The sequence below is a fragment of the Pelodiscus sinensis genome, chromosome 6, assembly GCF_049634645.1.
Source record: "Pelodiscus sinensis isolate JC-2024 chromosome 6, ASM4963464v1, whole genome shotgun sequence".
NCBI classification, from domain to species: domain Eukaryota; kingdom Metazoa; phylum Chordata; order Testudines; family Trionychidae; genus Pelodiscus; species Pelodiscus sinensis.
In genome coordinates this window covers 105702323-105715111 of record NC_134716.1, presented here as the reverse complement: position 1 = coordinate 105715111, position 12789 = coordinate 105702323, and the positions used below count along the sequence as shown (strand labels likewise).

The 12789-nt window shown below is 46.9% G+C and overlaps 1 protein-coding gene across 8 annotated transcripts in view; it reads left to right on the top strand.

Annotated features, from left to right (window-relative positions):
• NIPBL (NIPBL cohesin loading factor) overlaps positions 1-12789 on the top strand; it is a 312487-nt gene that overhangs the window by 120574 nt on the left and 179124 nt on the right. The gene's annotated exons all lie outside the window — the stretch shown is intronic.

Sequence of the window (12789 nt, the reverse complement as noted above, 5' to 3'; positions counted from 1 at the left end):
TTAAAACATGCATCTTAGGCTCTTTTCTTACTTTTGTCTTATCGTACCAGTGTTAGGTGCTAATGCACCAGTGAGATTGTTAACATGAACTGCAGCTATTCCAAATGGTATTGTTGAAGTGACAGATGGCAGCAGCTCCAATGGCAGGGACATGGGGTTATCAGAGACACTTAATTCTCAGTATCATTATTACAGATTTAGGAGTTTTAGGTCCTGCACATCTCAGTTCTCAACTGTTTGCCGTTCTGAGGTGTTAGAAACTCACTTGGGGGAGTTGTGGAAAAGGGAAATAGCCAAACAAGAAATTAGCTGACAGACAGACCCTGTTCCACAATTGGTTGATGGTCTTTCTTCTCATTTGCACCAGGGATGTTAGTGTACAGTCAAGTAAATGATTAACTGATAACCCTGGGTATGGACCTCCTATGGACAGGGACTGCTGCCACCCTGCGGTGCTGCGTCTGTATCACAGGCAGCAGCATGGGGTGACAGGCAGCTGGCTTGCGCGGGAAGCTGGTTTTTAAACTGGCTCCCCTTGCAGACCAGCTCCCGCCTGCCACCCCCTACTGCTGCCTCTCATAGAACCCTTGGGGACTATTGAATAGTCATGTAACTGCTAAAATTTCATGCAGTTACATGACTATCCAATTACCTGATATCTAACATCCCTAGTTTGCACCTGACACTTGTGTTCCAGGCAGTTATAAAGTGACTGGGAGAGCCTACAGTTCCTCAGTAACCTTCCAGTTGCTCATGGGGCACAATCCTAAGGAGAAAGATGTTTGTGGGAATTGTGGGAATGGTTTATATCCAATACATAAAAATATTTGGAAAGTGAGGAAATGAGTAGATGTTTTGAATCTAAGTTAATTTGTCCCAGGCCTAGAATTTTGCCAAGGAAGAAACAAGAGTTGGTGAAGTTTTTGTAGATTTTGAGAGAGAAGTTATATTTAATTATTGAATTGAACTAAAAGGGAGACATCTTTTGTGAAGCAAATACAGTCATTCTTAGGAAGCTCATTTAAAGTGATAACATTTAAAGAAACTGTTAGGGAAGGAACATATTGGTAACAGTTCTATATTAAAGATAAAACTTAGAGGAATTTACAATTAATTTAGAAATGTAAAATATTTCACGGGATTAAAGGGAAGATGTAACATGCCTAAACTTTCATGAAACTTTAATCTTAAATTTATGTAAACAAAGATTTGTAAACCTCAAGATTTGTAACAATGCTGCTTCAAGAGTCAAATTTTGAGAGGCACAAGGTACTGGAGAAAGGAGTGTGGCATATGAGACAAGTATGACATTATATTGAAGTGGTCCACACAGATGGATTGGAATGCAAGTAGCAGATAGCAAGCCTAAAAGAGAACTAAACCACATCTACTCAGCCACTTCCACTCAGCTATGTTCATTTTAACAATCCTGAATACATAATTGACATGAAATAGAGAACAATGTCCTAGTGAATAGATAATTGGGAATAACTATCCAAGATTTGGTTATGTCTAACAAATCTGGAACACTTGAAGTGTTTCTTTTTGGGGTAGTTTACCATGAAATGATCCATCTAACAACCCTCGTGCTGGTTGAAATTGTTGCCTCCATAATGAAACACATTTTAAATATGAAGACAATTTTATTATCTGACATTTGACACAGTTTGGTTGCTGTTGTAATCTTGAACTACTTGGTGCCTGATTGAAAAAAAATAAGTTTTGTGGAAGTGTGCTGTTAATTAAAACACAACTTTCCTCCTCAAGCTCCAAGAATTAGGGAGGTGGACTTTAGAAAGTGGCATCCAACTCTCTGATGGATTTACTATGGGTTGAACCTCTTTGGTCCAGGACTCTCTGGTCCCACAACATCTGTGGTCTGACAGGAGCAAAGAGCCTTGGCTCGGGGCAGTGGAGTCTCAGTAGCACTGGAGCAGCTGAGCTGTGGTAGCCCTGGGGTGGCAGAGCCACGGTGGCCCTAGGGAGGTGGAGTTGGCTGCAGAGCCAAGGGCCCAGTGGCCTGGAGCCTGACAATCTGCTGACAGACCCTGGGAAAGCCTGGAGTTTGTCAGCAGAGGGGCCAACCTTCCCCGGTCCAGAAAACTCCCTCTTTTGGGACCAGACAAGTCGCGAGCATGATGGAACAGGGAGGGCAACCTGTACTGAGAGTTAGGACAAGATCAGCTAGGGCTTTTCTTTTATGAGGAAGAAGGATTTGTAAGCAAGAATATTTCACTCTATTGCGCAGACAATTAGAGAAATTGACAGGGCACAAGTGGAGTTAGATACTTTTATGCTCTTTATGCCTTTTCAAATCTCCTCTGGCGGTGATAGAAACTTGTGTTGTTCATATATGGTTGGTGAGGGAAGCCAGTGGAGGAATGCCAGTCAATTATATTGAAACCGAGACAAAAAACTGTTAGTACAATGTCAGGATCCCCAGAAAACTGAATAATAAATTAGGACAGTGTTTCCCAATGTTATTTGGCCAAGGAACCCTTTTCAGCTTTTTAGAATTTCAAGGAATCCCTAGGTTTGTCAAGCAAAAAATAAAAAAATGGGGAGCGGGGGGGAGGGACCCACCAATTCATGAAAGTCCCCCCAAATGCATGAAAATCACATTCCTTCCCCAAGACCTCCACCCTCCTTCCTTGAGGCCTCATCCGCTCTGTTCCCCTCCTCTCCATCACTTGCTATCCCCAGCCCTTATACACTCTCACTAGGTTGAGACAGGAGGTCTGGGGTCTAATTGTATCCTTTGGTATATATGGCGGCGACTATTTTCTTCCACTATTTGATCTGAGGAAGTGGGTCTGGCCCACGAAAGCTCATCACCTAATAAACCATCTTGTTAGTCTTTAAAGTGCTACATTGTCCTGCATTTTGCTTCAAAAAGTTTTAGCATTGTCTTTATTTATGAGAGGGGTGAGGAACCTGTTTTGAGTCAAAGGTCACTGACCCACAGAAAAGTGTGTTGGGGGCCACACAAGTGAGATGCAAAAAACCCCAACAACCCTCCAAAGACCCCCAAGCCTTACTAGTGTGGTCCCAAATGTGCTGGTGGGAGCAGGGGAGAGGTGCTGCTGGGTGAAAGGATGCTGGCTCAGGTGGCGGGGTGCTGGGGCAAGGTGCTGGGGCAGGCAGGTGACAGGGTGCTGGGGTCAGGGACACGGTCCTGCTGGGCACTAGGGTGACTGGCAGGCTGCTGGGACAAGGAACAGGGTGCTGCTGGGTGCTAGCGTGGATAGAAGGGTGCTGGGGCCAGGGCCAGGGAGGTGCTGAGTCCTGGGGTGTGAGGCAGGGTGTTGGGGCCAGGGACAGAGTGGTGCTAGGTGCTAGGGTGGATGGCAGGGCTGCCAAGGAGCGAGATAGGGATGGGGTGCAGGATCTGGGAAGGAGGTGGGAGGCGGAAGGCGGAAGGGGGCAAGGTCTGGGTGGTAGGTATGGTGCAGAAGCAGGCTGGATGTAGGGTTTCTGGTCAGTGGGAGGAAGCAGGAGCAGATTGGGGGGTAGGGTGTCTGGTTATGAGGGAGGGTGCAAGGAGGTGACTTGAGTAGGAGTTGGACCTCTCTGAACTGGCACCCTCTGGACCTGACTGGTCCCAGATGAGGGATTTTTGGACCAGGGGAGGTCATTTCAGGGCTCTTAGTTCTCTTCCCCCCTTCCCCGGCTTCTTTGCACCTCTATCCCCTGCAACCCAACTGATCTGCCCACCCCTGCTGATTCCCTACACCTCCCCCAAAACCATCCCTCACAATCCAAGGGAGTGCAGCACCAGTTCCCTGCAGCCCCTCACAGCCCAGCTGAGCTGCCCATCTGTTACGTACGCCCTCCCCCATCCACCTCAGCTCAGCTGAGCCCTGCACTGGTTCCCTGCATGCCCTCCCCCACTGGACTGCTGAGCCCATTTCCCTGCACCTCCCCCAAACCCCGCAAAACTGCTGAACCAAGCGCTGATTCCCTGCCCCTCCCTCCCCTTGAGTCTAGCCCCCCGCACCTCCCTCCTCCTGCAGCCAAACAGCTCTGAGCCCCCCCCCACACACACACACACCCCGAAGCCCAGCCCAGATCCCTGGACTTCCCCACTCTGCAACCCAGCTGAGCTCAATTTCCCTGCACTTTCCCCCAAACCATGCAGACCTGCTGACCCAGCACTGATTCCAAGCTCCTGCCTCCGTTCCACCCTCCCCTTGGCTGTGTCTACATTGGCGCGATCTTGCGCCAAAGCGGCTGCTCTTGCGCAAAAACTTGCTTCCTGTCTACACTGGCCATGTGTTCTTGCGCAAGTACACTGACGTTCTCATGTATGAAATCAGGGCTGCTTGTGCAAGAACTACGATGCTCCTGCTCAGGAATAAGCCCTTTTGTGCAACTGTTCTTGTGCAAGAGGCCAGTGTGGACAGGCAACAAGAATTTATTGCATAAGAAAGCCCTATGGCAAAAATGGCCATCTGCACTTTCTCGGGCAAGAGAGTGTCCACACTGCCATAGATGCTCTTGTGCAAAAGCACAGCTCGCACATGGCAGTGTGGACGTGTTCTTGTGCAAGAACTCTTGCGCAAGAAACCGCCAGTGTAGACATAACCTAAGAGTTTCTTCGCATGAGCAAAATTAATTTTGTGTTGTGCACCAGTACTGAGTTCATGTGGCTTGTTTGGATGTGCTACTGTGGCACCCAAGTTATTAATAAATATTTTTAAACCTTTATCTTTTCTCTCTGCTGCCATTTCTCCTCCCTTTGCTCCATCAGCTTCCCTGCCTGCTGCCTCCCAACTCCTCACCCTCCTCTAATGTCCTGATTCCTGACCTTCTTACTGCCCTCAGCCCTCCTGAGACCTGCCCCCACCACCAGCCCTTCTCTCCCCCCTATGCCCACTTCTCCAGTAGCCCCACTCTGATCATGTGAGCTACTCCCCCTTATCCCCTCTTCTAACAGCTCCTTCTACACACCTGCCCTGCGTCTCTCCTCTGGTGGTGGTCCCTCCCCTGCAGGTGTCTGCCCTTCTGCTTCACCATCAGAATCCCCTGGCACTTGCACCTGCTCTTAATCCTGCACCCTCCTGTTCCCTCCCCCTTCCCTCACTGCCCCTACCTCCTTTGCCCTCTTTTTCCCTGATGCCCACCCCCTCACCACCCTCTGCCCCCGTTCCCCTCATGCCCCGTACCCTCACACATGACTTGCTCCATCCCGGCCTTCCTCATACCCACCCCTTCTTTCAAGCCTTTTCCCAGCACCTCCCCGTTCTCCCTCTAGCCCCCAATGCCCTTACCCTCTCCCCTCCCAGCATCACCCTGTCCCCCTCCCACTGACACCACCTCCTGCCTTTTTCCTCATTGTTTGCACTTGGCCCCCTGGCATTTGTCTCTCCTCTACCCTGTCCCTTTGGTGCATTCCCAATCTCTTCCCCCTCTCCTCTCCCCCTCCGCACAAGCTCCTTCCTCTCCCAGCCCTTCCCCTTCTCCTACCTTCTGCCTTCCACTTTGTGGGGCTGGAGTCTGCACTCCGTCCCCGGACTCCGAACCCGCAACTCAGCCATACGGTGCAACGCAGCACCCAGCAGTTTTAAAATCGCGGGGCCGTGATATTACATCACGCCCGGGCATTTCCCCGCCTACCGGTTTGAGCACGCCGTACAGGGCAGCAGCAGCCAGCAAGGGGGAGCTCAGTGAAGGTTGCGCATGGACGGGATGGGGACGAGGGATAGACGCTCTGGGTCCGGGGTGGGAGGCTGCGTGAGGGGGGCCGGGGCCCGCTCCAGTTCCAAATATTGGTGGAGCATGGGCGCCACGAGCCCATACAACTCGCTGCCCATGCCTCTGCTGGCTAGCCGTCTCTCTCTCTTTCAGAGGGGGCAGGGGAGTACAAGCTCCTCGCGGAACCCCTAGTTTTGCTTCCCCGGAGCACTAATTGGGAAACACTGAATTAGGATACTGTACATAGCACTATTTGTAATGGCTTGAATCTGTGGGTGCCATCTCAGGGAAGACTATCAAAAAGCAAGGAAGAAACACCAACCTTGCGTGTTTGTATAATTAAATTTCACTAATCCAATAACAAATATGAACTCCTAAAGTACTATTAGAGTCTTACTATGGAGTTGCAGGCAATCCCCTTGGGCATTCCAGTGTATCCTGCCATACAGATGAGCTGGACTATGTGGTAGATGGTCACTTTACACCAGTAATGAAAATATTCTAGTTACTCTAGTTACTGTAATATACTGACTAAAAATTTATTTACAAACATAAGACATGAATTATTCACATGATTAAAATAGGAAGCATACACAGATCACTGCAAATCTGGAGATATCCACTTTATAGCCACAGGTATCTGCATAGGCATATCATTTTTGCAAATGCGGATACCAATTTTGTATTTGTATTAAGATTCTGGTAGGAGTGACAGTTACACTGCAGAATGACCACAAAGGGGCAGCAAAGGGTCAGGGATAGAGACTGGGATAGCTACAACATCAGTGGGCCATCGGGGGCAGGAGTGGAGAAAAAGACAGCACTATCTATTATGTATTTCAGAGAGTTTGTCTGTGTGTGTGTCTGTCTGTCCTGCAACTGAGGGCCATGCACCCCTCCCTTGGCAGTGTCCATTGCAGCTACTGCAGCCATGGACTGGTGCTTCTCACCTGCTCACAAGGTGCTGCAGAGAGCGTGAGATGGGTTTGTCCTCTCTCCCTGGGACAGCCTGCATACTGAAACACCTCATCCCCACCCCAAAACAATGATTTAAATGGAGAAAAGAAAAAAAAAACCCAGAACTTATTTGAGTTATGGAACTAACCAGCACTGGGTAAATCTTCTAGTAGATATTATAAGTTAGATTTGTATGTGCAGCATTCTTCATTAATCAAAATGTCTAGACTGCAAACATGTTTTTACAACTCTAATATTTATCTTAACAATACTAACATATAGGTAAGATAGACTGGTTTCCCACTATGTTTTTGTGTCTGTTGAGTGAGGCCTGAGGCATTGGCATGAATTGACACCTGGTGTGCCGGTATCACACTGTACGTCCTACATATTGGATTCTAGTGGATACAGTAAAGCGCAAAAGTGGAATTCCATACACGCTGACATCTACAAACTGTATTAGTTATAAGAATAAGAATTCAGCTTAGAGATTAGGGCTGGAGGATTTATTTTTTAAAATTATTTTAATAATTCGAAAATGGAAATTTAATAGACCGATTTTAATCTTATCACAAAGGAGTTCACGTTTCCTGATGTTAAGTGATACAGTAGTGATGTTCAGTTGACAGTAGGTAACTAAGTAGATTTTTTTAGGGCTTGCCAAAGTTCGTATGGCATTCATCTAGTATTTAGGCTTTTGGTTGCAGTTGTCTGTGCTCGAATGTGTATTATTTGTTTACTCCTTATTTGTAGCTCTTCAGCCATTTTGCAAGCTAATTTTGGTGATGTACTCCATTTTTCCTGGTTCATGTTGTTGGTTTTTCTGAGATATTTACTAACAACAAGGCATATGAAGAAACTGAACACATAGTTTATTAAGTTTACTTATTAAGTTTGCAGATGATACCAGTCTGGGAGGGGTTGCAGTGCTTTGGAGGATAGGATCATAATTCAAAATAATCTGGAGAAATGGTATGAGGTAATTAGGATGAAGCTTAATAAGGACAAATGCAAAGTACTCCATTTAGGAAGAAACAATCAGTTTCACACATACTGAGTGGAAAGTGGCTGTCTAGGAAGGATTTTCTTTCTATTTTCTTCCACTATTTGATCTGAGGAAGTGGGTCTGGCCCACGAAAGCTCATCATCTAATAAACCATCTTGTTAGTCTTTAAAGTGCTACATTGTCCTGCATTTTGCTTCAGCTACCCCAGACTAACACGGCTACATTTCTATCACTGTCTAGGAAGGAGTACTGCAAAAAGAGATCTAGGGAGACATAGTGGACCACATGCTAAATATGAGTCAACCATGTAACACTGTTGAAAAAAAAAATCAAACATGATTTTGGGCTGCATTAACAAGAGTGTTGTGAGCAAGACATGAGAAGTAATTCTTCTGCTCTACTCTGTGTTGATTAGGCCTCAATTGGATAATTGTGTCCAGTTCTGGGAACCACATTTCAAAAAAAAATGTGGAGAAATTGGAGGGGGCCCAGAGAAGAACAAAAAAAATGATTAGAGGTCTTGAAAACATGGCCTATAAGGGAAGACTTAAAAAATTGGGTTTGTTTAGTTTGAAAAAGAGAAGCCTGTGAGGGAGTATGATAGCAGTTTTCAAGTACATAAAAGTGTTACAAGGAGGAGGAAGAAAAATTGTTCTGCTTGGCCTCTGATAGGACAAGAAGCAATGGTCTTAAATTGCAGCCTGAAAGGTTTAGGAAAAGCTTCCTGTGACTGTGATTAAATACTCGAATAAATTGCCCAGGGAAGTTGTGGAATCTCCTTCATTGGAGATACTTAAGAGCAGATTAGATATACATCAGTCAGGGGTGATCTAGATCTGTGATGTCCAGCCAACTATAGTGGCTCATGTTATAGTGAACTAGCCACACTCAACCGGCCAAATAGCCAAATGTGGCTAGTGGCTAGGATGTTGGACACCATAGATCTGGTAGTCCTGCCGCGAGGCAGGGGATTGGACTTGAGGACCTGTCGAGATCCCTTCCAGTTCTAATAATCTATGATCACCACACAGTCTGTCTGTCCAATCTAACTTCTGTACAAAGAGCAACATGAAAAATTCTACAGTATTTCAACAAACCATGATAAAAATTCTAGATAGCTTCATGTGATTCCTTTCTTTGAGCCTAATTCTAGAGCAGTGGCAGGTTTAAGGCAGTATTTCCCAGTTGGTAATCCACGGAACCAGTGGTTCAGCGAAGAGCTGGCACTCCCCTGCCCCCTCTGAAAGAGAGAGAGCTGGCTAGCCAGCTTCTTAAAGAAACAGTACACTTGTTTCCTGTTCCTCCCTGGCAACACAGAGACGTAGGAAGGCGGGGGCAGAGGGAACAGTTGCTTCCAGCCGGCACACTAGGGGGGTGCCAGACAGGAGTGACCCCACGTGACTCACAGCGGGGAGGGAAGCACTCTCCTTCCCCCTCCCCCGCCCAAAGGAACCGGTGCGCGCTGCCTGAACAGCTGGGGCTGTGGCACCCAGCAACTTAGTTTCACCGTTTTTCTGCGCAGTGCAGGAGTGGGGAGGAAGGTCAGGAGACCCGTGGCTGCGCAGTGCCAACTATGCAGGCAGAATGTTCTGCCCTTGAGCTCACCGCACCCTCCTGCCCCGCAGGACGGCATCGTGGAAGTAAGTTGCTGGAGTGCAAGAGCCCCTGCTGCTCAGGCAGTGCACACACCAGCTGTTTGGGGAAGGGAAGTGCAGTTGCACACTTCCCGTAACCCAGAGGTGCTGCAGGATTGCCAGGTACTAGTCCCCTATCCCCTTCCCAGACCCCCCACAAGTACCCTGTCCCCAGCACCCAGAAGCACCCTGCCACACATCCTAGCACCCAGAAGCACCCTGTTCCTTGTCCCAGCACCCTGTCACCCACCCCAGTGTCCAGCAGGACCATGTCCCTGATCCCAGCATCCTGCCCCAGCACCCCGCTGCCTGTGCCAGCATCATGCCACCCAGCAGCAACCTCTCCCTGGCCCTAGCACCCACTAGTACCCTATCCCCTGCCCGCACCAGCACAGTTGGGACTACGTTAGTGAGGCTTGGGAGGTTTTTTTTGCATCTCATTTGTGTGGCCTCAACTGACTTTTCTGTGGGTCAGTGACCCTTGACTCAAAACAGATTCCTTGCCCCTCTCATAAATAAAGACAATGCTAAAACCTTTTGAATTTGACATATTTTATTTAAAAATTAAGCCTGGACAACATGCCCCCAATTGGGGCCAAATCCCCATCTCACTTCAGCATCATAACACTCCTGCATCTCCTGACCCCAAATCTGAGCCTATAATACACTGGAACCCCCTGTCCTGTGCCTCTTACATCCCCAAACTCCTGCATCCCCACATCCTCAGTCTTCTGCCACAACACTCCTGCACCATCCACACATGGTAAATCTGTGTCTTGAGCCCATCATACTCATAGTCTCCTTGCCTTGAGCCTCACATGTATCCAACCCAATCTCCAGCACCCTCATATCCACAAGCCTGCGAGTTGCTCGGCACCCCAACCTTCCACCTGAGCCCAACACTCTCCAGCCTGGAGCCCCCTCCCCAGCCAGCATCCCCTTCTCCTGTATCCAAATTTCCTCCCAGTGTTTGCACTTCTCACCCCTTCCCACACCCAAATCCCTCATTCCCAACCCTGCACCTCCTGTCTCAACCCAGTGAGAGTGTATAAGCACTGGGGATAGCAAGTGATGGAGAGATGGGGAACAGAGAGGATGGGGCCTCAAAGGGGTGGGGTCTTGGGGAAGGAATGTGATTTTCATGCATTGGTGGGTTCCCTTTTTTGCTTGACACACCTAGGTGTTCTTTGAAATTCTGAAAAGCTGAAAACGGTCCCATGGCCAAATAAAATGGAGAAACACTGGTTTAAGGTATGATAAGAGTAAGCTGCATACCGAATTTGGCAGTCCTAGCTCTTATTGTTTAGGAGGAGTTGTTGAACAAACAGATAGATGCACAGACAAACAGATTCACGTACAGACAGATAATCAACTATATATTTGAGAGAGTTTAAGGGAAGATTTACTTGCATACCAGTTTAGTGCATTAGCCAGTTAAGTGTATTAGCCAGTTAAAGTTGAGTCCATAACAGCTTTTAATCAAAGAGCTGTACAAGCTAACTGAAACTGGCTCTTAATTTGCAATTGACTTATTACATTAGAAGGTTGTGTTAGTGTGACGAGCTATAGGTAGAAAGATTGGGAGGGGACCCCAGATTGCAGCGTCTCCGTGTTTTAGCTGTTCCCCAGGCGTTCCTCCCTCTATTTCTCCAGAAGTGCTGCATTATGCACATTGGAACAGAGACCTCAGTGCCATAGCCTTTCAAGCACACATGCCCAAATGAGCATGTGTGGCCAGAGAATTTTAAAGAACAGTGACATATAGGCTGGGTAATCTACCAGTGAGAACTGATACATGTTCAGACTCATTCAGAATCATTACACCCAATAAAATCGTTGCATTCATAACTGCTGGAGAGAAGGATGGTAATTGAATTTTCTCTCAGTGGCCAAGAGTTATCTGAGCTATTGACTTGTAGCCTTTATAATCGCAAACAATGTTTGGAAAAAGTCATTAATTTAGCTTAAATTCAACCTAATTTCACAATTATTTTGTGTGCAGAGGTTGAAAAGTCGACGTGTTCTATAATTAAAAGCCATTCAGGTCAAAAATGACAAATTAAGTTTTTAATTAACTCATAAATCTAATGATTTACTTGTAAAATATAAAATAATCATTCTTTAAGCAAAAAGTGTGTATAATTTGTCAGTTTTCCATTTGCTTAGTATAGGTTTAATATGTGACTTGCCACTTGTTTTGTATTTATAATACTGTGAAAATGGTTTAAATGTTGGCTTGTGAAAGGTCTTTTTCGTCCTGATATGAGCACTGTAAGAATGGTCACTTTTGAGGGTTTCTATCATTGATACCTGTTTTGTTCCTCCTCATTTTCCTCTCTTTCCCCACTCCTGGAATGAAGCAGGAGTTGTGAACTGTACTCCTGTGACATGTATCCCTCAGCTGGACAGTGCAGTTTTTCCCCTCTACCAGCATTTATACAAGATAACCACATAAAGCATAGTTACACAAGCTTTGTGGGAGTCAAAGCTTTTTCTCCCCATATTATTGGATATAGTGAAAATGCCTATATTAAAATGATACAAGTCTCAAACTTCTTCATGCAGTCATAGAGACTTTTCCTCCAATTCTCAGCTAGTTAAACTGTGTTAATCTACTTGGAATCCAACACTTGACAACTATCAGGTAGGTAATGACTGCTGCTTTCCAAGAGTATTATCAGCTCTCTTCCCTGAATAAGAGAAGAGGGTGGGGAGGGAAGGGAACAAGACCTATCTATGTAAAAAAGCTTCAGAAGGGTAGTCAAGTTAGTCTGTAACAGGAAAAACTTTAAAAAAACAACAAATAGTCTAGTAGCACCTTAAAGTCTAACAAAACATGTAGATGGTGTCATGAGCTTTCCTGGGCATAACCCACTTCTTCAGATGACAGCAGTATTAGAAGTCCAGATCCAAGAATAAATAAGAGAAGGAGGGAGGGGGAGAGGAGGAGGAGGAAAAAAAGAGCAAAACAAGGAGAGGAGGGGGAAAAAAAGACAGAGTAGATGGTTCAAATAGTTACAAGAGGCTGATAAGAACCAAGTGCAAGAACCATTAGCACTTCCATTGTTTGGTTAGTTGGTTAAGTCATTACTACACTCCACATCCCTTCTGGCTGGGAGGAGAGCAGGGCTAACAGGGAGAGGGCAGGGGTGTATGTGGGGGAGAACAGGTTGGCAGGAAGCAGGACTGGTTGAGAGGGGGCTGGAGAAGCAGGGCTGGGTGGGGTGCGGGGAGGGGAGGGGGAAAGAGCGGGGGGAGAGAATCGGCCATCGGGGAGCGGAGATAGCCCGGGCGCATGCAGATCCCGCGGTGCTGCCTGTCCCACGCACGGTTCTGGAGAAGCATGAGTGAGTCCGGCCCTGGGGATTCCATCCTGCCTCACCCTCACCCTCCCTCCTCTCTACTGTGAAGTTGTGTACTGCCTGGCTGGTAGACATGCTCACGCAGTGTGAACATGTCTACCAGCCAGGCAATGTGCAACTATGTACTGATACTCAT